The sequence below is a fragment of the Paramisgurnus dabryanus genome, chromosome 1 (genome assembly GCF_030506205.2).
Source record: "Paramisgurnus dabryanus chromosome 1, PD_genome_1.1, whole genome shotgun sequence".
Lineage (NCBI taxonomy): Eukaryota > Metazoa > Chordata > Actinopteri > Cypriniformes > Cobitidae > Paramisgurnus > Paramisgurnus dabryanus.
In genome coordinates, this window is record NC_133337.1 from 67,708,575 (window position 1) to 67,733,611 (window position 25,037).

The 25,037-nt window shown below is 38.1% G+C and overlaps 1 long non-coding RNA gene across 1 annotated transcript; it reads left to right on the forward strand.

Annotated features, from left to right (window-relative positions):
- The first annotated feature begins 14,141 nt into the window (after positions 1–14,141).
- Positions 14,142–15,919, forward strand: LOC135734492 (uncharacterized). The gene is made up of 2 exons (XR_010527364.2): positions 14,142–14,474; positions 15,736–15,919. It is a non-coding gene; the product is annotated as an uncharacterized lncRNA (long non-coding RNA).
- The last annotated feature ends 9,118 nt before the right edge of the window (positions 15,920–25,037 follow it).

The following is a 25,037-nucleotide window of genomic DNA, read 5'->3' on the forward strand; positions in this document are numbered from 1 at the left end:
TGATTTTGCTGATAGCCTTTAAAGACATACTGTATACTTCTCTTTCAGTTTTATGAGGATAGTCTGCTGAAATTGGTTGCTGAAAATGTTGTGTCATAACGTTTTGTCATGCAGTGTTCCTGTAGCTCATTGCATTGGTGGTGCAAAAGGTTGTGGGTTCGATCTCAGTGAACACAGACTGATAAAATGTGGTCTCATAATTTGATCATTCAGTCATTTCAATTTTTGACCTGAGTTACCAATGCACATTTTAGGTACAACTTTTGTACCTTTTTTCTGAGAGTGTGTAGTAAATCATGTACAAATGTATCCCACATAAGTAACTGTGCTTTAAGTATGCAAAACAGCTATCTTGTTGCCCTTCAGGCCCTTCCATTTTTATGCAGCCTCTTCCGTCTTCTTATCCCCTACACTCCCACATTGTTATCTTTTCACTGCCCTTTTCTAATTCCATTTCGGAGGTGTGAAGAGCGATTGCGAACTGGGGGGATTTCGTGACAATTCCTAACAGTACATCAAATATAAACCTTTTTCATTTGTGTCAGATTTATTATGGCTTTATAGCAGGGCTGAACTCATAATCGACCACTTTGCCGTTTTCAAAGCTTTACTTCACAGCACAGTGTACTACTCTGACAGTGAGGGATTAAAAAATTCCTGCGGTAATTATTATCCCACTTCTGTTTTAAAATGAGCGGCTGAATACATGTGGCTTTGGTGGACAGCTGCCAGGATCTCTGTACAGACACTCACCAGTCTTTAATAAAGACACTCACCTAGAGTCCATGCACACTGCGTTTAAGCTGAAGGAGTCTGGAGGAGCCAGACACTCAATGTTTTTGTAACACATTCAACTCTGAATGCTCTGCAAGCTTTATCTTTTCTCTTTTACTGTAGCTAGGCCCGGTGCTAGAGGGGGGCATGCCCCCCCTGCGGAAGCTCTGTGCCCTCTATACATGATTTCGACAAATACAATATAATCAACGTAAAACATGCACCATATACAGTAGAATATTGTTGTTTTTGATGAGTTTTGGGTCTTCTAAAGAGTTGAAAAATGTTTAACTTTAGGAAAAATGCTGCACTCGGAAGGGCTGGAAAAATACCCCACCAACCAATCAGCACATCCTTCTTGTACAAAATGTATCATTGCAAAGCTTAATATCTCTGTCTACAAGTGTCCATTTATGTAGCAGAAAAAATCCTTGGACTTACATAATATAATAATTTGTTGACTAAACAAATTGTTGATTATTCTATAATTGTATTCTAGTTTTTATGCTTTACTATTATTCTAAGATCTGCAGATAATATAAAGAAAAAGAAAGTGTTTCAAAACTTTTGAACAGTAGTTTATGTCTCCCCTGCTGGCCTTGAGAAAGCTACATTTGCTTAATGCAGTTAGGCAGTGGACAAACCAAGCCTGTGTTTGCGAGTGCAATGAATGACAGTGCAAGGATGTCTGAGGTGGAAAGTCACTGCACTGTGCATATTTAGCGTTCATGTCTGCGTCAGTACTTTGGAAAGCTTATGCAACGGCATGAGAGATTGGCAGATTGTCTGGTGGGAAGCGCATTGCCCAGGGAACGTTGGGTTAACCACACATGGGAGACGGATCCAAAAGAACCGCGTCGTGATTGGGACATTTCGGCCTGCCAGTGCTCCGAGTGACAGGCGGTGCCAGTGGATGAGAGTCGGGCTGCTGCTGCTGCTTAATGCTCACACATGCGCTGGGAAACCTTGTCCAAGAAAACCAATTTGGAGAGCATTTTGAAAATACACTTTAAAAGAGGCACTTTTCCATCTGTCTTCTGTCACTCGTCTTCATCCAAGAATAAACCAAGAGAAAAAGGAGAAAGAACAGCATGTAGACAGAGTACTTACATTCATAATCAGTTAAATTGAGTTTGTATATATTGACAACACTGAAAGAACCTTTTGGCAATGCTATATTTATGCTAGTAGTTAAAAACTCATCACACTTCACAAAAAAACAGCATACAGTAAATATAATTTATACATTATTATATTATGTTATATTCTTTCAAAAGGGTACATTTGACTTACAATGCAGTTAATGTAAACTAATGTGAACTAAAAAGAGAGTAAAAGAGGTCGAAGCCCGCTCACAGTGAAAACTGATTTGTCTGATTATCAGAAAGAGAGACCAATCGCACAAAGGCGTAGCTGGGTCATTCTACAAAAAAGGTGCAATTCGTGTAATGGAAATCTGCTTAAATAAACTTCTTTCAACATACTCAAAACTTCTATAGTATCATTAATGAACTTGTCAAATCTATGAATCCGCAAAACGGGGAGCTTAATCTATGTTTAACTTTTTAATACATTTTAATAAAGAATCCATGACGTTGTATCTTCAATACCTGACAAAATGAGAATATAATAATAGATAATGAATATGACAAAACTTATAAACTTAAACATTTTTCCATCTTGTGTTGTTTTTATGCTTTAGTGTTGGTCAGTTAAAGGAATAGTGCTTAGGAAGTTATCATTAGAGAAGTAACACCAATGACGGTAACAACAATGGCAATTTACAGAAAAAAAAAAATATTTTAACAAAATGGCTGCCATTAGCCATGTGCTATTTCATCAGAGATGTAACAATCACATACTTATTTAGTATAATGTATTTTAATGTAAAGATCTTAACACTCCCAGCTATAAAAAAGAGTAACACTAATGACATCCATAAAATCTTATCACAAAATTCTTAGAAATATCATGATATTTTAGTCAATAAGGTAAGATATCTCACAAACCTTTTGCCTTCCTCCATTGCACTTCTTCCACTGACCTCTTGCCCCAAGAAAAACTTCAAAGAGCTGATGCATTGTTTCAAAATAAAGGTGCTTTGGGTAGGGTAACACCAATGACATAAATTTGGGGGACAAATATTTCTTTGATATTATTCATATTAATAGTGTATTTTTTACCATTTCAGTGTTGTAGTACATTCATACAGGGTTAAAGGTAAATGTAAAGTAGATTTGTTTTATAAAAAGCATGGTTTTAAATAATAAGTACAAAGTTCAACTTCCATGTATGATCAAAAGGACAGGGCAATTTTCAGGACCAGAAATTTAAAAAAAAAGGGGAAAAAAAGGAAAAAAAGAAAATTAAATACATAAACTCTCTCATCATTTTAAGGACAGTCTATATTTATTAAATATATATCATGATGGGATTATTGGGTCAAATTAAATGATTAAGGGGTCTGCAAAAGCAAGGGACAAGCATTTCCACCTTTTTTGTAGAATGACCCAGCTTGACATTTGAGTTTAAGGGGGCCAGACTGGTCTATCATTAAAGTGAATATTAAAACATTAAAGTGAATAAAAAACATTTGTTGACTACTTTAATATATAATAGCCTGAATGTTAGATAAGAATAAAACATGATAATGGATTTTTTTTGTTAACACACAGTTAAAAGTGAGAATTATGACCATTATTTGTATTTCTATCAATAATATTAATACTATAATCAGTGAAATTACTCTCAATGTAACCGTTTTTATACAGTGATCAAATATTGAAGCATCCTAAATCAACAACAATTATATTACAGTTAATCCCATGTTCTTCTAAAACACAAAAAAATCATACGCAGTGAACAGTACATCAGGTCATTTATTTATACAATCTTAGTAGAAAAGCACGAACTGCAAGTTTTTAGGCGGCTGAACACGCCAGGCACTTCAGGGCGCTTTGGAACTGCTGATGGGCTTGGATGGCTATACAAACATCCTCAGAATTACTGTCTTATTAATTATCTGATTTTACAGATAATTTGTTTAATCAATGATCTTAAGATTGTGGTAGCATGGTGTCGTAAATAAAAATCCACAAGCTATATTAACTTTTATGTTATTTTGTACCAAAGAGACTTTACTGAGTGCAACATTTTGATAAATACATATATCATAATTTACCAGATAAACAATTGTTTTACAAAGAATATTACAAAGTAAAGTTTTGAAATGTATAGAAATTTCAATTAATATGTATATTTGTTTTGGAATAAAATGTATTTTATAAAAAGTTATTTTAGCCAATGGAGGGCATGTCCCCCCAACCCCCCTGCAAGCTCTGCCTATGCAGTCCCGATGTGCTTTCTGTCACTTAGTCACTTTGACATCTTGTCGGGTGTTATAGCCATGTTTCCATTCAGATTTTGCAATGTTTTGTTGTTGAGAAAGTGAATTTGTGTAAAAAAAACTTACATTTGCTGCAAAGGCATACCAAGGCTTAGCATAGCAATTTGCAGCCCTTTTTGCTTTCCAAATCTTGGATCGTTGTTGCATTATTTTGACATATTGCTCCATCATGATTGTTGTTGTGAGTGCACGTCATCAACATCACGTGACCACATTTCTTAAACCATTTTTGTTGACAAATAGTATCAACATTGTGTTTATGCACTAAACTTAAACAGAAAATCCTTTTGTGGACATTTGCAAAATGTAATTGACTTAAAGCATTTATTTCCATCAGCTATGTCAGTAAACTTTTTGATACGAAATAATTGATTTTTGGGATATTTTACATCATTTGTGGGTTGCTATCAATATGCAAGAGATTCCCAGAACGTCAGAGACAGCTGGGATGTCTCAAAACTCCCAACCCAACATTGTTTTCTGTTAATGCTAGGCTTCTGCTAGCTGTTATTAAGGTTAATTTTGAAATCAGGAGAAGTATAAAGCAAACAAAATAAGGCTAAAAGGATTTCAGACAGGTTTTGAACTGGTTGTCTGAAGGGTGCCAGGATGTCTGTTGTCATTGCTTTTGAATATAACTCATCATTTTTGCCTGAAGATTCAAAATACTTTTAGCAGCCTATGTGCCACAGTGGTTAATGTATCAGTTATGACTAGTTTGCTTAGCTGCAGGTGATCCAAGTACTGTTTCAAAGTTACAAATGTTTTTCACGCATTGTGCAAATAAGTGCTAAATCTTTCATGTTTACACATTGCATTGCCAAGAACAAAAATGGTAATTTTGTAGTTTAAGGTGGAAAAAAATTGAATTGACACACATAGTCTTCAATAAATTGTGAAATACAAACCAACTTGTGCACTTGGTTTTAAAAATAAGCATCAGTGTTGTATCTTATTACTCGTGGGTGCTTATGTTAATCTGTTAACAGGCTCCAGTACTTGAAAAGTTTGGGGAGTGTTTACAAGGACAATGATTGTGCCTTAAGCTCATAAATCTGTCTACCATGGGCCTTGAGACATGGAAGTCTCTCAGTCTCCATTACAGACCATTTCATATCAGGCTCTTTATATCCGGGCAGGTGTGAGAAAGTGTAGGACTTGGAGATGATCCCAGACATGTGCAGTCTGGCTCTGTATTTTGTACCGGTAAGAGTGACAGTGCATGGGAAAGCGGGAACATGCAAAATGTATCCGTCTACACTGCCATCCACCCACACGTACATACATCTACATTTGAATTTCCCATTGGTCATCATATTGGTCAATCATCCAGTCCTGACAGAGAGAAGTGGAAAATTCCATGACATCTCTGTGAAAATCCATATGCAAACCAATGTTTTCTCATTTACTGAAAATGTCAAACTGGAGATCAAACCGAATCAAAGGAGTTTTATGAATGATTTGCAAGAGATTTGCATAGTAGTGGTCACATTGGTTGCCATTTTTGGGAGGGGAATAATTGGCATCATTTGGTAATAACAGAGTAGGAGAAAAAAATGTATGAGAGAGGCTTATTATGATGAATGATGCCATGGCGTCTGAGTTGCATGCAATACAGTTCACCACAAATTTGCCTTACAGTATATGAAATGTATATTATATGTAATGTGTGGTTGCATTTGAGGGATTGGGTGTGTGACGTGAGTCTCATTTCTTAGTTTATCTGACGACTTCTGATAAAGCTTTACAGGAAAATGAGTGAACATTCCCATAACCCATATCCGGAATTGCGTTTAAAAACAACTTGATGCATATATATATAGGTACTGTAAATAAAGTGCGCTGAGCTTGTGCAGATTTTTTCATTCAAAATAAAGCTTAGGTTGTACCAACAGAGCAAACATATGGGGCGATCTGCGCGTCACCAGACAACTAGTAGTTATTTGTTTTTGTCGTGCGAGGAGCAAATTAAACATTGTTCAACTATATTCATTGTACGTTGAATATAGACCCTGAACATATTGAGAAATTAATCTGAACAAAACTGAACCCATGTCATCAATACCTTCTTAAAGGGATAGTTCATCCAAAAAAGAAAATTCTGGGATCATTTACTCATCCTCAACTTGTTCCAAATCTGTCTAAATTTCTATGTTCTGCTGAACACAAATGAGGATATTTTGAATAATGTTTTGATCCACACTGCGGCACCATTGACTTCAATTGTATTCTTTATTCCTACTATGGATAGTATTCTAATGACAAAATGTATGTCACGAGCACTTTATGCTGATGCATATGCATAAAAATTGAGGTCTCATCTTTCCAGTCCTCAACTCTTTAATCGCCTTTATGAGCACCATGCATCACCGACCAGAAGAGCACTCTCAGTTATAAACACACAAATGTTAATAAGTATGATATATAGTGTCTTTTTTGCAAAAAAGGAAATTGCATGAAAACTAGGACAGCAGCCTAGTTCAAATAATGGCAGCCTGTTTTCCTGCCGTTCTCCTATAGTGCTCCTAATCAACGATGTTATCGATGGTTTTAAATCTGGCCTGCTTGCACCAGACATGCTAAGAGTGGAAATGGAGACAGTTTTTATTTCCCAGACCTATTTCCTTCATGACAGAGCAGGCGTATGAACAATGCGTCTCTGTGCAGTTTGTTTTCTCCAGTGATCAACTTGTTTTTAACATCCTCTCTGTTGAGTGGTGGCAATGGAAAGAGTGGGCAGAGCCTGGCCATACTCTGGGTTTCAGTTCTGCTCCCTCATCCCAGAGGACGGCCTGACAGTTCTAAGGGAGCCCCGTACCCACGGGCACCTACGCCAAACCCTGAGCTAACTGTTTTGACTGGGGATGTGTTGGGTGAGGGGACACGTGCTTACCGTAGCTCAGAGTATGGGAAGTGGCAGAGCGGTAGCTGCCAGGCTGATTTGATTTGCAATTTCCCAAGACATTGCCTATTCTAAAGTCTTTCCCTCAAAGCCTGGCCATAATGGTTTTTGTGTTCAATCAGGGGCAGCAGCAAGCATCGGAGAAGGAGTGTTGGGAAAGTGGACTTGGAAGAGCTTTAGTTGAAGTGCCAGGAAGTGATGACAGCTGTGTGGTTTGCGGAGCTTCACACCACACGGGCTCCTGAAGAAAAGGTACAATTTGCTCCTCCCTCGTTGCGCAGATCGAGTTGTTTTCTCCGAGAGAGGAAAATATGACAGCTAATGCATCTAAACTACACACATACTCACACACCCCCTTCCCACCCAACTATAAAATTAGATGTTTTGCCTAAATATGGAACCCATTTTTGGGGTGGAGCGCATTTGGGTCCTTTCGCTCTGGTGCTCAGCTATTGGTAAAAGACACCAAAGGTTTCCACTGTTCTTATACCATTTAAACATGTTTTATGATGTTCTCCACTCGAACAGACACGCATGCTTCCCTAAGCACACTACAGGGACCAAAGTGGTGAGAACACTCCCAAAAAGAGCGAGAGTTCCCCGATTCTTGCACAACCGACTTTCGCTCGATCTGGAAGCTTGCTAAGCGACAAGCGTCAGAGTGTTTCCGTCGTTACTTTGTTGGCCGGTTAGTTCAGCCTCATGTTGGGATTATGGGAAATCTCGTGGTGACCCTGGAAACAAAAGCATGACTGAATCGGCCTGTAAAAATGGAGATGGTGGCCAAGTCATTGGATTCTGCCAAGAGCCTTGCTGTGTACCACACTGCTACATTACACGTTAAAGCTAGAATATATTAAGTATTGATTATAGGTTTAATTTTTGCAGGACATGATGCAAAAGTCTTTTTTTTGTGATTTTAGGTTTCTACATGAAATCACCTTACATAATAGGTCATTCTGTGAAAATATAACCTTGATATATTTAATATTGACTGAGAATATTGAAAATGTTCCTAATCTCATAGACTTCACTGGGTTAAATATGTGTTTACTTAAATATAAACCTACTGTGCTACATGGAGCATGGATACTAGGTTTCTTGTTTAGGCATGTCTGGATATGCACAAAAAATTGTTGCATAATCACAAAAAAAAGCTATAATTTTTGTATATCCATTTCCTGTTTAGACAAACATCACAATGGAGTTAAGGAGTTTTATGACTTGGCAGGACATGACTTGTTTGGTAACGCAGTGATGTCATGCTCTATTTTTGGGATGTGACTTTGCATATTCACAAACTAGATTGCACCATCAAGCTGCAATAGTTTATAAATCATATCTCATCTGCACTGTTACTCCAATTGCTCACTACACCAGGAAATCTTGTTTGTTAATAATATATAAAAAACCAAACTTGGTCTATTTTACTCTCATAGAAGTATACAATGAATGCTTGGCAATGATGTGGTGCTAACCAACAGACTATTACTAGAAGTACGGTTGAGTTGTCTGTGGCTGGCGTGGCGCTGCGAGAATAGGTCTGGCTTAGGCTAAAACTTAGTGTAGTGTAGTGGCTCCATGTGGGCTAGGCCAACAGCATCCAAAACCACTGACTTTCGGATAGGAGTCTGACGCACAACAGCAGCAACGAACCTTTTTAGGATTTTTAACACTCATGCGTATAAGCCATGACCATGCACAAACATTTAATATTCACCACTGTACAATGTCAAGACATTCAGAATAAGAAGGGATCCAAAACGGTATTCTTTAAATAGAACTGTAAGTCAATAATGAAGGGCATACAGTATAGAGTAGACCTAAGCATGTTTTTCGGACTGTATATTTGTACAGTTCTATTCAAAGTTGGGTAAAATACTAAAAATTACATGTTAATTAGTAATTACATCTTATTTATTACACAGTTCGTTGGAATGCTCAGTCATAACATTTGCATGTTTGTTATTCTGAGGTAACCACCACTAAAAACTAGTAACACACGTTAACCCGGATGCTTAAAATATTTTTAACAGGTACAGTTTAATATTACACAAAATTAAATATAAATATGTCTTTTAATATATATGACATTATATCTACAAATGATTAAACCAAATAGTGTGTTCCTGACACATATTATCTTACAACTAAAATAAACAGGTTTTCCTTGCAGAAGGTCTGCAGTTAAAAATGAAATATTTTAAATCAATATTTAATATTCCTTATGAGGTAAATAATCATATAATATGCCAGATAATGTGCTGTTATTGTGAAATATGCCACTTCAGTCTTATATAAGACCTGCATCAAGTTCTGATCACACTGTCGGGGTTTATTACTCTCTAAAAAGTAACTACATTACTCATATTTCTTAAAATCTGTATCAACCATGGTTAGATGGACACTAAAAATTAAACTTTTTTAAATTAAAACGTTTTAATCTTCTTTAAACTTAAGTCAAACATCAAACAGCCGATCAAGCACAACTTTACCAAAACATTTCTTAAAGGTCAAAGTCTTAAAGACCAAGACCAGAGATCGAGTGTCGAGTTCGTGTCAAGACGGAGTCTAGATAAAGTTAAATGTGGACCCGGTCTTGACTTAGACTTGACACTTGATCTCTAGTTTTGTTTTCTCAAATTAGACTCGACTACAACACTGCCTTACACGTTTAAGGGAAAAGTTTTTTAACTACAGCAATTAATTTCTTACTAATGCATTACAGGCAACACTGGTTGTATTAGTGTAGCTTCGACGAGGCTATTGATGGTATCAGTATGTCTAGTCATAACATTAGCACAGATGTAGCTACATGTCAATAAATGTCATTGTAACAATAGGAATGACAATAGACTGAACCAACGAGTTGCAAACAAGCCAAAACATAGATAGTATAGGCTCTGACATAGTGGAAATGTGAAGCAGATGTGCTTCCTTTATCCAAGATGCTGTCAGATGGCTTTATCAGCCTCAGCCCTCAGGGAAATGCCCCTTAACCTCGAACACTCCACGGATTCTCTGTTCATCTCTTCCATTCAAACATCTGCAGCAGTACCTCAATGTGAGGTAATTCAGATTTTCCTTCCTTTTTATCAAACATTGCTTGCTTCTTCATGTTCTCGTATTTATAACTTTCCACTGAATTCTAAATTCTCATCTGGAGAAGGTTAAAGATCTCAGAGTAGATCAGCTGTTAGTACCAAGATGGGAAAAACTGTGCATTGTCTTCCAGATGACCTCCTAGCAGGTATGGCAGAGCTGTTATAGACCCCCCAGACCCCGTACTTATTTTCAGGCAGAGCTTGTATTCTACCCTTAAGCCCAAACGGCCTGTGCTTTGGAACCGGATCAGCCACAGATCAGAGAGTAAGTGTCAGGGCTCCAGGCCAATGCTAATGGCAAATAGCAGGATAAGAACCATATGACGAGCCCAAAACTCTCAGTTCTTGTGCCACACACCTGGGGAGAAGTGAAGAATCTGGTTGGAGCTGTAGCTAAAAGAGATCTGACTGTAACACTAAAGATTGTCAGTGAACTCTTTTTTAGGGCCATGAAACTTCACAAGGTGACAGGACATTGGAGAATGACATCATGTGATATGGATTTTGAGGTCTTACCCTTCACGGTTTGGTTTTGCATTGACTGCTTAATCTCATAAGTCTCCTTCCCGCCTAGTCCTCACATCTTTATACATCTTCACGCAGAAGGACTTTTATATGTTGGACTCATTTGCAGCTTTTCCTTGATGGCATTTGTTTCCTCGTGCTCTTTATTATTCTCAAGACGAAAGTTTCAAATGTTTTTATAGGCCGTTCAAACTGGTAATGATGTGAGATCCCAAACCGCCGACTGATTCAGAAGACTTGGAACCTTGCTGAGGAGAGTGGGTTACACAGAACACCCGAAACCACAAAGGTGCACTAACATACCCAGGCATGAGTTCCTTTCTGCTTCTTCTTTCAGCAACCCTCCATGCACTGTATATTTCTCCCATGTCATTCGGCCTGTTTCATAGACATGACAGCCCTCTCCTGCTGAGAATTAATGTTTTTGAATTTACATGAGCTCCTGCACCCGCTCCCTCTATCTTCCTAATCGCAGTGTTGCTCAAGACAATGATTTCAAAACAGGGCAATTAGTGTAATGTTGGTGAACGACTGGCATATACGGATGTTTCCTATTAAAATCATTGTTGGCTTCGGCATCCAACCCAACTGCTTTCTGTCTTGGCGGTGGAAGTTCTCTTGCAAATGAGCTCTGTGAAACCTAATCCCCCACTGGATTCAAAGATGTTGTATCACTGTATGTAGAGTAAGTCCAGATGAGTTTATCCCTCAATATGGAGGCTATTGCCAGACCGCTGAACTGTGGTGAAGGTCTGGTATTAAAGACCGTAACAAGTGACTGGCTTTCACCTTGAGCCCTCTGATATTCAAAGCCAATTTGAGAGATCTCCATCATACAAAGTCTGAACAAGATATGAGGTTCCTCCAAAGGTGAGGTTAATTATTATGAGGGTCAATCACTTTTATTGGATCACTTATTCAGTTTGTATACTTAGCTTGAAATGTCAGTTTGATAAGGTAGCTTTGGGTGTGCTCCAGCATAATTGTAGACTCTAAAATTAATCTCCGCTGTCTGTGAACCAGTCTTGTTTTTTTGGCTGTTGCCAGGCGAGGCATCACAAATCATGCCAGAGCGCTTTGCGAATGCTGACGCAAAAGCTCAAAATAAAAGGGTCTTTTCCTTGCTAGCCTGCTTAGGTCCGTCAAAATGTGATTTAACCACCGAAGTAACTCAAACATGGTCATATGGTTGGATGAAAGGCCAAAGTGGTGGCTGCTTCCCAAGACTTTCTCATATTCATAATCTGACTTTGATAAACCTTGAAATTTATAATGTAAGCTGCGTAAGGCAACGAAATCCAGAGGCGCTGCTATACAGAAAAGTATAAGTGAAGAAGAATAGACTACAGGGAAGGGTATTTCCCTGGGTAAACCTTAGTAATTACAGGTGGATTTGGAGGCCTGAGGTTGGGGGATATGCATCTTTGTTTCCATGTCATCCATTTCTGTTTCATCAGAATGTAGAAAAAGCTGGAACCACCAGGAGGGTGTGGCCTGGTTGCAGTCAAGTCGCCAGTCCTTCTGTAAAACTAACAAATGGAATTCTCTCAGTCTCCTTAGATAATCCTCATCTCTGCTCCCCCCGCTGTCAAACTCTTTCTCAAAGCCCGAAGAATAGTGGGGTGTCCTCGGAGCAAGCAGGGATCTACCATTGTCAGACTTCGGGGGTGTTTTGATTGAGGGTGAGGTGTATGGTGGTGATTATTTGCCGTCAAGGGGAGCTTTAGCAGAAGCAGGCGACGGCCTCTCAGTTTGTTTGCATAAGGAATATTGGTGTTTTGTCGTGGGAAAGCACGTCTGTGAATGGCTATAAAACCATTCTGGATTAAGACTGGGAGATAAAGTTTCTTTTGGTTAATATCCACTGTACATACCTGATAATCCCAGTGATGGAAACAAAACATCCACGATAATGACCTCAGCCAAAAAAGCAGCCCTCAAACGCTGGGGCTCTTCGAAAAATAGCCTTCGCCTCTAGGAGGAGATTAAACTGGGCAGAGAGAGATCTCAGAATCATCTTATTTTCATTGATGTGTGTGGTGAAAGGTAGATGAGGAGCACGTATATTTACATGTGTGGATGTATCCATGTGCCTAAGTCAAAAGGAAAGGGAATGAAGGGGCATGTCTGCTTCCAACCTGACAACCTAGCACATATGGAAGTGATCAGTTGGCTGTTGGTTGGCATGACGTCTCTCGCACAGGGGCATTTTTGAAGAAGTGATGAAGTTGGGGGTACATATATCCTGAATGGCCTTTGTGCATGGCCTGTGAAGGTTTCTGAACCTCACCCAATTAGATGCAAATGGAATCCTAGGAGAGTGTAGGAAACGATCAACGTTTCCTCGCAGTATTTCCCCACAGTAATGAGATCTCCTCACAAACCTGCAGGAGCGCTGATGGAGCCCCACTTAGCAACCAAGGCACTACTCGATATGTTATTAAGAACACAAGGGTCATTGCTTCAGCACAGACAAAATGACAGGAGAAGGAATATGAAGAGACAAACCCAGAAAAACAAACATTTAAAATGAGATCTTTGTAATATCATAATTTTTTTCCATTTGAGGGCAACCAAATGGAAAAAAGTGCTGCACAGATGTGGTAATTTCTCAACAATTTAGGACACCAAAAGTGTGCTATCAAAATGTTTCACATTTTTATCAATAATATCATCTTTAGGTTCTTGTGTCTGATGATGATGTTTAGTCACGAGAGATGCATAAAACAAATTTGAAAGTTATAGGCATGCCACGTGCTTGCAATGTTTTGATTTTGCTAAATAAGTTTCTTTTTTTCTTTTATTACACAAACATGTTTTCCTTTTAGAAGGCATTTATTACTGCACTGGGTTCCCGCTGGATTTCTTTTATGATGGCTACAGAATATGTGCTTTTGTTGGATCCATGCCATTTTAAAGGAATAGTTTAGCAGAAAATCAAAATTACCCCATCATTTACTTATAATTTTACCATAATCCCATTCAAGGTGTGTATCACTTCCTTTCGTCAGCTGAAAACATTTAGAGTTAAATTAAATAATGTGGTCATAAAATGATCATCTTTCAAACCGAAACGCCAGTGTGCTGACATTTTTTGATCTAAATGTTTTCTCTCACAAACAGAAGACATATATTTCACTTCAGAAGACTTTTGTATTAACCCATTGAAGTCGTATGGATTCCTTTTTTGTGAAGGATAGGCTTCACAAAATCGTATACTGTTACAAAGCTAGAAAGAGTCCAACTTTTATTTTAGTTTGGGGAGGGGCAGCGTGGCATTGCCCCCCCCCACAAATATATCTTTAATTTAAAATGTTTAATAAAAACATAAAGTATTGCAGTGCCTTGTTTGGCTGCAATGCCGGCCCGAGGCATAAGCGAACCAAGCGGCTGCTTAGGGCCCCGCTGGCCACCAGGGGGCCCCCGCCCCAATCGTTTTTTTTATTTTTATTTTTTATACAATTAAATAACTTAAACAGGTAATATAAATGGATGAATGAATGAATACGAATTTATAAATGAATAATTTAAGACAAGAAAATTTTGATTTGCAGACAACTATGTGTCTGCAGTGCTAGCGTTTTAGTCAGGCGCAACATAGACACCTGCGCCACCTGCGCGTCGGCGCGCAAGTGCACAACGTCGTCACTCACTGTAAACAATGATGAGCCATTTGACATGTCAAAAAAAAGGATATATCCCTCTGGGGCCGAAAAGAGAACAAAGAAAAGGACCGAGGATGAGAAAAAAGAGCAAGATAAAGGTATGTTTGCATGATTATATACAGTATGTTTAATTTGTGTTAGTGGTGTGACAGATCGACGTTAATCCGTGACCGTGATCGACCCACGGTTCGGCTCGCATGCGCTTAAATAGTGAAAGTTTATCATTTGCACGTGTTTCAAAGGCTTGCAAAAGTTAACATTTCAAGTGATTTTAAACAATTTATCCCGCAAAAAGGCGCTAAGGTGAGCAGTATTCTGCAAGCCCATGTGGTTTAAATTGTCCAGCCCAGCTCCCTTCAGAGATCAGAACACTAACACTTGATGTTTAAACTTTAGAGAGAGTTACGCTATTTTGTGTCATACTGTAGTCCATTAACATATATTTGAGGAATAGAGCACTGAAAAGAACATAACGTTTTTATGCTCCGCCGTCTGTATTTCCGTCTGTGTGAGCGCGCCGCGTATAAGTGCACTTAGTAGGGCACACATAAAATCTTTCTGTTCTTGACAGGGCACATACAAACAAAATGATCTCCACAGTACTCTTTTCCAATAAAAACAGTTGTTTATGTCTTTAGACGGTTTATGTATAGATTAGGCAGAAACCAGGTCCGTGCTTCTCTTAAAGAGACAGTAACCTTAATTAACCTACTTAAGTCTGTGTCATTAATGTTAATCAAACCTTCCAAGACAAAGAGAAAATCACTTCTGTAGCTCTAAAAAAGAATAATTATATTTAATTCATACAATAAAGTGTTATGATTCATTTGATTTGATTTCTGTACCTAATGCTAATTTTAGCCCTTACTTAATGTGCAACTTTGTTCTTTTTATAAATGTTTGTAAGTAATTTCTTCATTTTTTTATTAGTTTTTCCAACCCCTTATTCTGCTGATCCGAAAAATGATCAGATCTGTGCCTCAAAAACCATAATGTGATCCGAACCGTGAGTTTTGTGATCCATCACACCCCTAGCTAGCATTGCTGTATGTGTTGAAGTGAACGTTCCAACATCGGTAACGTTCCAGCTTCATAGGCAAAGCACATGCGCTCTCTGTCTAAGATCTTTGGTAAGAGATGGTATTGGACTTTATGAGAATATATACCAATACCATGTTGGGTAGGGAGATTTCTGTGATGAAAATGGACTTCAATCTTATTTATATGGTGGGTAGTGATGTAACAGTGCTATCCTATATTTATTTATTTATTGCTTGTTGTGTAAGTAATGAAAAATAAGCAAAATAAACTCATTCTGCTCGATCAACTATGCACTTATCCAATGCTATTTTTTTTCAGGAACACTGTTGAAGTACTTTGGAGCACAACCAACTCCACCCGCCCCTGATGTTTCATCAAGTGTCAGTGTCTCCACAGCTGATGATGCAGCAGATGAGGTTTTTCTTGTTGGCCAATGTTAACATTCCATAGCCTGTTAATATGACATGACACATTGAAGAATAAAGTATTTTATTTAAGTATAGATTTTTTTCATTATTTAAATTATTATTCATTTATAATGTAACATTAGAGCGTGACATTTGTGTCCGCGTGGTGGGAGGGGGGCCCCCAAACACATTCTGCTTAGGGCCCCCAAGAGGCTCAGGCCGGCACTGTTTGGCTGTAAGTGCCCCCCAAGCACAAAAAAAAAGGGTTTGGCTAAAGAACAGAAGTCATCTAAACTGATTGGCATTAAAATGAGTAAATTATTGGGGTAAATGTTTGTATTCAGCTAAAAAGAAGTCATACACTTGTCTTAGAGACGCACATGTGTTGTCAAGGTTACGCACATGGCCAGGGTTTGAAAATTACCTAGGTCCAGGGTGGGGTGCTAAGAGTTAACAAATGCAATCCCAGGTGAAAAAAGTGCACTTAAATAAAATACACTTTTTAAGTACACTTAGTAAATGTACTATTTTCGTGCACTCATTTTGTGGCTCATATATCACATTTGTTTTTGGTACTTCTTAAAATTAAGTTAAGAACATTTAAGTGTTATTTTGAGACATCATTTATGTCAATAAAAATCTAGTTGGTACTGGTATTCTTACTTTTTCAGGTAAACTGAATTACTGCTCAAGTAGAACTTTACTTTTAATAAGTATTTTTGTACTTAACATTTGTACATAACTTACAAATGTACTTGCTAGTATTTAAGTGGTTTAAGTACATTGAAGCATACTTTATTTTTTACCTGGGATCTCTGTCTTAACCTTTTTACACTTTGGGTACACACTCTGTTTTGGGGGATGGACTGGGACTGCTAAATTATTTATTACTTTTTAACATTTTAACAAAAACGTTACAAGATTTTAAACAAGAACTTGTTTAGTGCTCTTATTGTTTTCAGCATGACTTAAAGGTTAAAGGTTAACTTCTAAATTAAATTAAATAACAGAATTCTTAATGCTTATGTTTTGTTGAGATTAGTTTTACCGTTGTACGCTATGTGTTTTAACATATTTGGCATATTTTATTTAAACCCAATTCTTCTACATCTTTGTACCAGAGTTATTTTCTGTTTTTCGATAGTGTTGTTGATACTGTTGATACTCTTACAGACACAATTATGATGATTACTGCTTTTATCTTACTGAATGTAGTATCCGCAATAACCACCTCGCGCTGAATGATGCGTCTTATTCGATAACTTTCAGTTTCCATGTTGCCAGATATTAGTACGAAAAACAAGCAAAAATAATTGGCCTTAAAAAACAAAGTTCGTCCAAACCTTGTATTTCAGAAATAAATCAGAGAAATCTGTAATAATAACCTACACCTAACAATCACTTTATAGATAATGTCACATAAAGTGTCACATTAATTGCTAAAACACTACGTCTAAAGAGGATTTTAGGATCTGGCAACACTGCAAATTCTGTACCCGCCGTCGCAGCTTAAGCCAATCTTCGTCATTTTACACTAAACTATACAGTAAACTGTCCAAACTTAATTATATATGCGGATTCTTTTTGAAAAACAAATTAGTCATTCAGAGAACTTCAAATTTTATTTTTATATGGAAAAATTACAGTGACCTCATAGCTGGCTACGGCCATGCACATGGCCCGAAATTAAAGGAACAGTATGTAAGAAATTTATATCAATTAATCATAAAATGGCCCTGACATGTCACTAGACATTAAGAAATCATTTTCATTTCAAATACTTATATCACTGACAACAGTGGTCTTGCCAAGATATTGTCATTTAAAAAGTGGAGTTGCAGCCTTCAACTGATGTTTATGTTGTCATGTTGTGTACTGGCCACCAGTTGTGTGATTGCAGTACCAGTTTTAGCCACAAGTTTTGTTTTTGCAATACTAGTTTTGGCCACAATCCTTCATACTTTTCCTTTAACTTCTGATCTGTGTTTGTTTATTGGCCTGGCTAGTAACAATGTCGAAAAAGTTTAGGAATTCAAGGAAATGTAGCTAACATTGTATTCATCGTATACATTCATTTTACACAGTAACGTTAGCTCAGTGTAGTAGTTGATACTCTTAAGATGTGTTTAAACTAAAGTATTTACTTGTTATTTATATTGCTTTAACTTTGTCCACAAAAGCCACTTGTTTATGTTGTTCGCACTATAGTTTGAATATATCTTGAATAGCACCAGGTTTTGTGTGATAAGCGAAACTGTGTTTTCAATAAAAGCCTCATGATCGGCAAAAACAGGCACATAATCTGAAACAATCACAGGTGTGTGAGAGATTTGGGGGATTATTTTGAAACTGAGATAATGCGGAAGTGTTAACTGTCAGGGCAAGCGGTAATCACATACTAGCAGATGGGAGTGCTCACGCTTGACTGGATAGTGTATGCTGTCATCCGGCCTCACTATTACACTGCAAACCATAATCAAATGGCCTTGATGATTATGATGGAAAAAACAGTAAAGTATTGACCTCATTTCCTCTGCAATGGTTTTCTTACCATCTCGCTGATTGTTTGAATAGAGTATCAGCACCATATTTTACTGTATGTTACTGCAGTTTGCTGCCTACATTTTTAGGTAAAATCAGATTGGCTTTACAAGTCATTTAGTTTATTTTTTTATGTTTTTACATTACTTCAACTCCTCAGAATAAGTTAAGCAATTTATTTTTATGAGCTACAGCAAGTTGTGTGAAGCCAATTTATTTGTACATACAAATTTAAGGCAGAAAAAAGTACCGTGTATGGGTTTAAGGAAAGCATATAATTGTTCAAAAAAAATTCTCACATAGAAAATCCCATTATAGCAGGATAATCAATCTTATCACCAAACATGCACGGTGTGCTATTATTCTGTTTTGTATGCAACTATTTAGTACCAATAAAAGAATATTTGCTACCCATCTGTTTTAACAACAGTAGCTGGTCCGGCTAAAGTGCATCTGTTGTTATGTCTGGAGTGCTGATGTCATGCTATAAAGGCCAATTATAATGTATATGACCATAATTGAGAGGGTGGGCACTGAGGTCATTTCCTGTCAATGTTTGGCCCTCCTCTCTGAGGGTGGTCAGTGAGAATGTGGACCTCAGCATGTGGGCCTGTCTGGATTGTCTGGAGCCCTGATGGATCAGCTCCCAAAGCAACTCCTCATTCATCACTCGGAGCAGCAACCCACACACAAACATGCAGGAAAATTCTCTGTTGATGCTTAGAGGTCTGTCTTATAATTTCTCCTGACATCTGAAATTGTCACTCATTTCGTTCAAATGTTTTTTTCTCGGTGAGTAAGAGTTACACTGTCACATCATTGACAAGCGTGCGTGTTTTGAAAAGCTGACGATGATGAATGTGAGATCAGTGGGAGGTGATACAGGATTGTGACTAATATTCTGTCAAAATCAATGATAAGCATTCGTGGCCAGATCGGCACCAAAAAGGGAAACGTTTGGAGGCAGCGTGAGTTTGACGGATGTCGGATGGACGAATGAACGGACGACTAGATGGACTGACAGAGAAGGGAGGTGTGATTTTGATTAATGATCGCTCACAGCACTTTCCCAGTGTTACTGGTGATGGGTGTAAATCTTCAGGTCGTCTTCCGTCGTCCATTATGTTAAACCTGATCTGAATGACAGATCGCTGAGGTCTAATTGCATTGTTCTGCCTACTCGCCATAGCAACCGTATAAGCCCACAAGCTGCTTCAGAGCTCTCATATCTATAGCACCCAATGTCACAAAGCTTTAGGTGGCCTTCATAAGTAATGGCAGAATCTGACGCTGCCTGTCAAACTATGCTGTGTGAAACAATCTGTAGGGACATTCACACATTGTATTGTTATAGTTACGAGGTATCTATTCAGTAAACATCTGTGATTATGCGATTCTGGCCAGCGAGACTTTCTAACCTGTTGCTCTTTAGATTTTGAGAGACGTTACATCATGTCATCATCACGGTATCCTCTCTGAAGTAAATCTCTTTGTTGCGTACGACTTTTTAATTTGGCACAATCTAAATCGCAGATCATTTCAAGATGAAAATGATCACCGCAGTGTTTTCAAACACCTTTGAGGCATTTAATGTGTTAACGTGGAACAGATGCATGTGCATATGTGCAAGAGAGAAAGTAAAGCCAAGACTTTGCCAGGTCTTCATTATGTCCATCATGTTCCTACCAGTTAGCCCATCTGTAATCTGAATGGATAACCAGGACGCATGCACACGCCACAGTGGTTCTGATAAAGCTAATCTGGGAATGTGCTTCATCTTTCCTGATGGTGTGCAATGGAAATGTTTGCAAGAGATTTCAGTGGCCACGGGACCTTCTGGATTTGATTATTTCCGCAAATTTCAGAAACACTTTCTTCGAAGAAACAATTTATTGGTGAACCAGATGCAAACAGAATATCCCTTTACATTCTTTTCAAAATATTTATGAAGATATTTCATGCTCGGTGTTGTATTCATCCGTCCCCGGTTCTCTGTCAGCCACATGTCAGGCTTTTGGATCATGTCTCATTTTGCTCAAGTCAGAAGCAAATGACCTTATTCTCACCCTCTCTCACTGGACTGAAAGGACCCCCTTACTCGCCACCATACACCCTATTCACTGACTGATGGATGAATTGGGACTGGCATCCAACCTCCTACCCTGATGGGGGACGTCCTATTAGACGGATTGCGAGGGGGTTGGTGGAGCGACTTGTACATGTGGGGTGAAACCGAACTGGGGCAAGTGAGGCACTGTCACTCATGCTTAATTCTCTCCTACCTGTCGATCATTTTGACAAATGAGAATTACATCATCAGCGTCTTCATATGAGACGAGAGGGAATAAATTCACAGGGGTGCCACGAATTTATGCACATGCATGTGTGCATGCTGGTGGGCCAGCATATTTAAGGAAAAGTTGCGTAACTGGAATCACTGCGCGTGAACTTGTGCAAATTTTGCGCAGGAGCTTAATGTGACAAAGTTAATGACCTGAACTGTCCTAAAAAAAGACAGTTGAGTCATTAAGAAAATGAGCGGTCCTAAAATACTTTATTGAAAAATACATTATTAGAGTCCTCAAAACTATCAAGCTACCTAGTATTAGATCAGTGTGGATAAAAGTACCCTTTTCAGACAGGGCGTTTTAAAACAGTATGTTCTTAATACTATCTACCTCTTTAACACGTCCGTCTGCTACTCCTTTATTGCTATCAGATGCTTTTTGATTGTGCCGTCCAATCTTAAATGAGATTTAATAACATAGTAGATTTTGCCAACTTTAGCACTGACCTGTGACAGGATAGCCGTTTATATTCGCAACTACTTGTTGGTTGAGTAATCTGTCCATAGTCCAAATTTTCAACCATTTCTTGCTGTTTGTGGTGTTCAAGCATGGATGAGATAATCAAGGAGGTACTCTGACGTTAGCTAACCATGAGTTGGAGAGATTGTGAATGAGAAAAGTGTAAGGGAGGTAAATCTGGAGACCAAATGTTGTTTAGCTTGTTAAGAGGTGAAATTACAAACATAAGAAAGCAAGACTGAGGTCAGCAACGAGAGTCTGCTGGTCTGGCCGAGAATGAGAGGCACAAGAAACAAGAGGCTTAAAAGAAAGAGAAAGTCAATTGAAGGAATGCAACTTAATAGAGTGCCACAGAAGTAGAAGTTTATGAGGGATTTTCTCAATTTTCTCAATACACCTTCAGACTCCAGATATTTAAATAGTTGGATCTATAAATAAAAATAATGTTTTTTTAAATAAAGTTATGAAAAAAATAAATAAAATATAATAATAGAATATAAAAATTAAATAGAGATAAAACTAAATAAATAATGAAAAAATAAAGGAAAATAAAATAATGAAAAGAAAAGTAAAATAAAATAATGAAAAAAATATATAACTGAATATATATATATATACTGAATTCTCTGAACATTTCTCTGAAATTAAGATTTCAGTTTTGGCTCTTCAAACTATTAAAGTGCAAAAGAATTTGATTTGGATACACCAAAATAGATTTTTTCGCTTGTCTAAACAAACAGCTGATCACTATCTATGTAAATACAACCAAAGGGGCCGGTCACACCAAATGCGTTTATGGCAGATGCAGGCACCTTTTTTGAATGATTTTTTTGCATGATGTTTATGTGAGCCAAACGCCTTTTGCCGCTGAGCGCTGAGAGCCGATAAGCGTCCGATGTCATTCACGTCTTTCCATTGTCCAATCGAATGAGGGAAGAGGCAGGCTTTCCGTTGTGGTGACAGAAGTTTACGGTTGTTTGAAACAACCGGACTTCACTCACTCACTGTCTCCTGTGTGTTTGTGCACCTCTCACCCTCCATCAAGAATAGAGCAAGTGTCCTCCTTTTAAAGTTTCTGCTAATATGACAGTTAACAGCAAAAGAGCGCTCACGCTTCAATATTTCATTGACAAGACAGCTGACTCGCCGATTGCCTTGCAATATAAAAAGCTGTGCCGCACTGCTCTTTTTTAAAGTGACAAAAAAGACGGTGCGGCGCGCCTTGCGTTTCTACGCGTTTGGTGTGATTGCCCCTAAGTCAGTCAACTGCAACAATGAAAAATCCACAGTTTATTCTCTCTCTTTCTATCCTGCCATTCTTCTCAAGAATTTCAGTGACTTACTGCACTGCAACTCAGTGCTAAATGTCAAAAACAGGCCTGAATGCTTTTGTTCGCTCACCTGGTGTTTTCTTACGTCCTTGGTCCGGTTGTTGAGTTTGCACAGATATTTTAAGCGCATGTTTATAGGATTTACTCACTGAAAGTCCATACTCCATATTTCTTACAAAGTGACATTTTTTTAGATTTACCTCACCTTAACCTCAAGTTTGTGCAATTCTCCAGGTTTATTGCCAAAGGGTGAAACCTTTTCACCTTTAGTGAAAAAGCAGTGTGTCACTATACAGTCAAAGATCCTTGGGTGATATACAGATGTATAAGTGCTTTTGATGTTAGCGTGGGAGTTATACCTCTGGTAAGTGCTTAGTCACCAAGTAAGTCTATAATCAGTGTCATCTTGTCTTTAAAACTCATCTTTCAGGGACGCCAGTGAAGATTCTGGCCTGTTGTATGGTGGTCTCTCATAGATCTCTCTGAAAGTTGTGGTGTATGCAATCATAAGGAGGTATTCTTGCACCCCCACTCCACATACACACACAAATGCACATGTATTCTCGACTGCATAAAGTTCACACAGTGCGTCAGGTGGTGAAACACTGTGTTTGGAATTTGTGTGTGTGTGTGTGTGTGTGTGTGTGTGTGTGTGTTTGTGTGTGTGTGTGTGTGAGAGAGAGAGAGAGAGAGAGAGAGAGAGAGAGAGAGAGAGAGAGAAAGAGAGAGAGAGAGAGAGAGAGAGAGAGAGAGAGAGAGGAAGAGATAAAAAGTGACGAATTGCTACATCTGTTGGCTGTGCAGTGCATGCCTCTGTTAATCTCTAGTGATATATGTACCGTCAAGACATAAAGCCCATGCAACTTGTGTGGTTGGGGAGTTCTGCGAGTGTGAGTGTGTGTGTGTGTGTTTGTGTATGTGAATTCACATATGTTTTATGTACTAAGTAGGTCACACTTCCACACACGTCTACGTCCTTATGTTTCTGTCGGTCAGTGGAAAACAAAAGTCTCACAATAGAAGAAACCCCCCAAAAAACCCCTCAAAACACATCTCATTCTGACTTCTCACATGTGTCTCTCTAACCTACACAGAACTAGACATGAGGCGTGGCAAAACTACAAAGAGTAGATCGTTCTGATGCTGTGGGATTATGGATAAAGTTTGTATCTACTGGGGCTGCAGTTACTCAGTGGCCTCACCAGCTGTGTAAGCAACTGACTCTCTGCATATGGAGGTCAGGAAGAGATAACCCTCATACAGATGAGTTATGTTTGCATACACGTGTTTTCCTTCGCGTGTGTGTGTTCCTGACTGTCAGATGTCTTCCTGATTTTGTGGCTCTAAAACTGTGTCTCAACAACATTTGTCTCCATCTTATATCTTGTTGGTGGAGTTCAACCGGGGACATTTTCTCAAAGGAAGCGCAGGAGGAAGCGCCTCCTTAAAAATAAGACAAAAAGAAGTGACAGAACAAAATATGCGATAGAATAAATATGAGATCATATAGCATGTAAGCTTCATCTTTTTAAAGAAACACAGTGCGACAATGTTATTAGCAGATGTAGTTTCAGAAAGAGGCAACTTGTCTTTTGCACTGTAAAAACAAATCTTAAAACAACTGCGTTTTGCAAGTCTATTCAGCCTACTATTTTAATTTTTGACTTATAACTTATAAAGACAATTTGAAATTGTTTAACTTAATTTGTTAAGGTAAAGTAACATTAAAATATATGTTGATTTGATATCATCTTTACAGTGCGTGGCAAAACTTTTGCTCCATAATGCTATGATTGGCCGATTACCTTGTCAGTTTCATAATGCCCACCTATAATGCATGCTAGATTAGATAGATAGACCGACAGACAGACATATAAACAGACAGTCAAACATACATACATACAGACAGACAGACAGACAGACAGACATATAAATTTGATTAGATTAGATTAGATTAGATTAGATTAGATTAGATTAGATTAGATTAGATAGACAGACAGACAGACAGACATATAAATTTGATTAGATTAGATTAGATTAGATTATCTTAGATTAGATTGGACAGACAGACAGACAGACAGAAACAAACAGACAGAGAGACAGACAGACAGACAGACTAGATAGTTAAACAGACAGACAGATAGATTAGACAGACAGATAGACAGACAGACAGATAGATAGTCAGATAGGATAGAAAGACAGACAGACAGACAGATTAGACAGACAGATTAAACAGACAGACAGACAAATAGACAGACATATTAGACAGACAGACAGACAGACAGACAGACAATATTAGATTAGATTAGATTAGATTAGACTTAGATTAAATAGACAGACAGACAGACAGACAGACAGACAGACAGACAGACAGACAGACAGACAATATTAGATTAGATTAGATTAGATTAGATTAGATTAGATTAGATTAGATTAGATTAGATTAGATTAGACAGGCAGGCAGGCAGGCAGGCAGGCAGGCAGACAGACAGACAGACAGACAGACAGACAGACAGACATATAAATTTGATTAG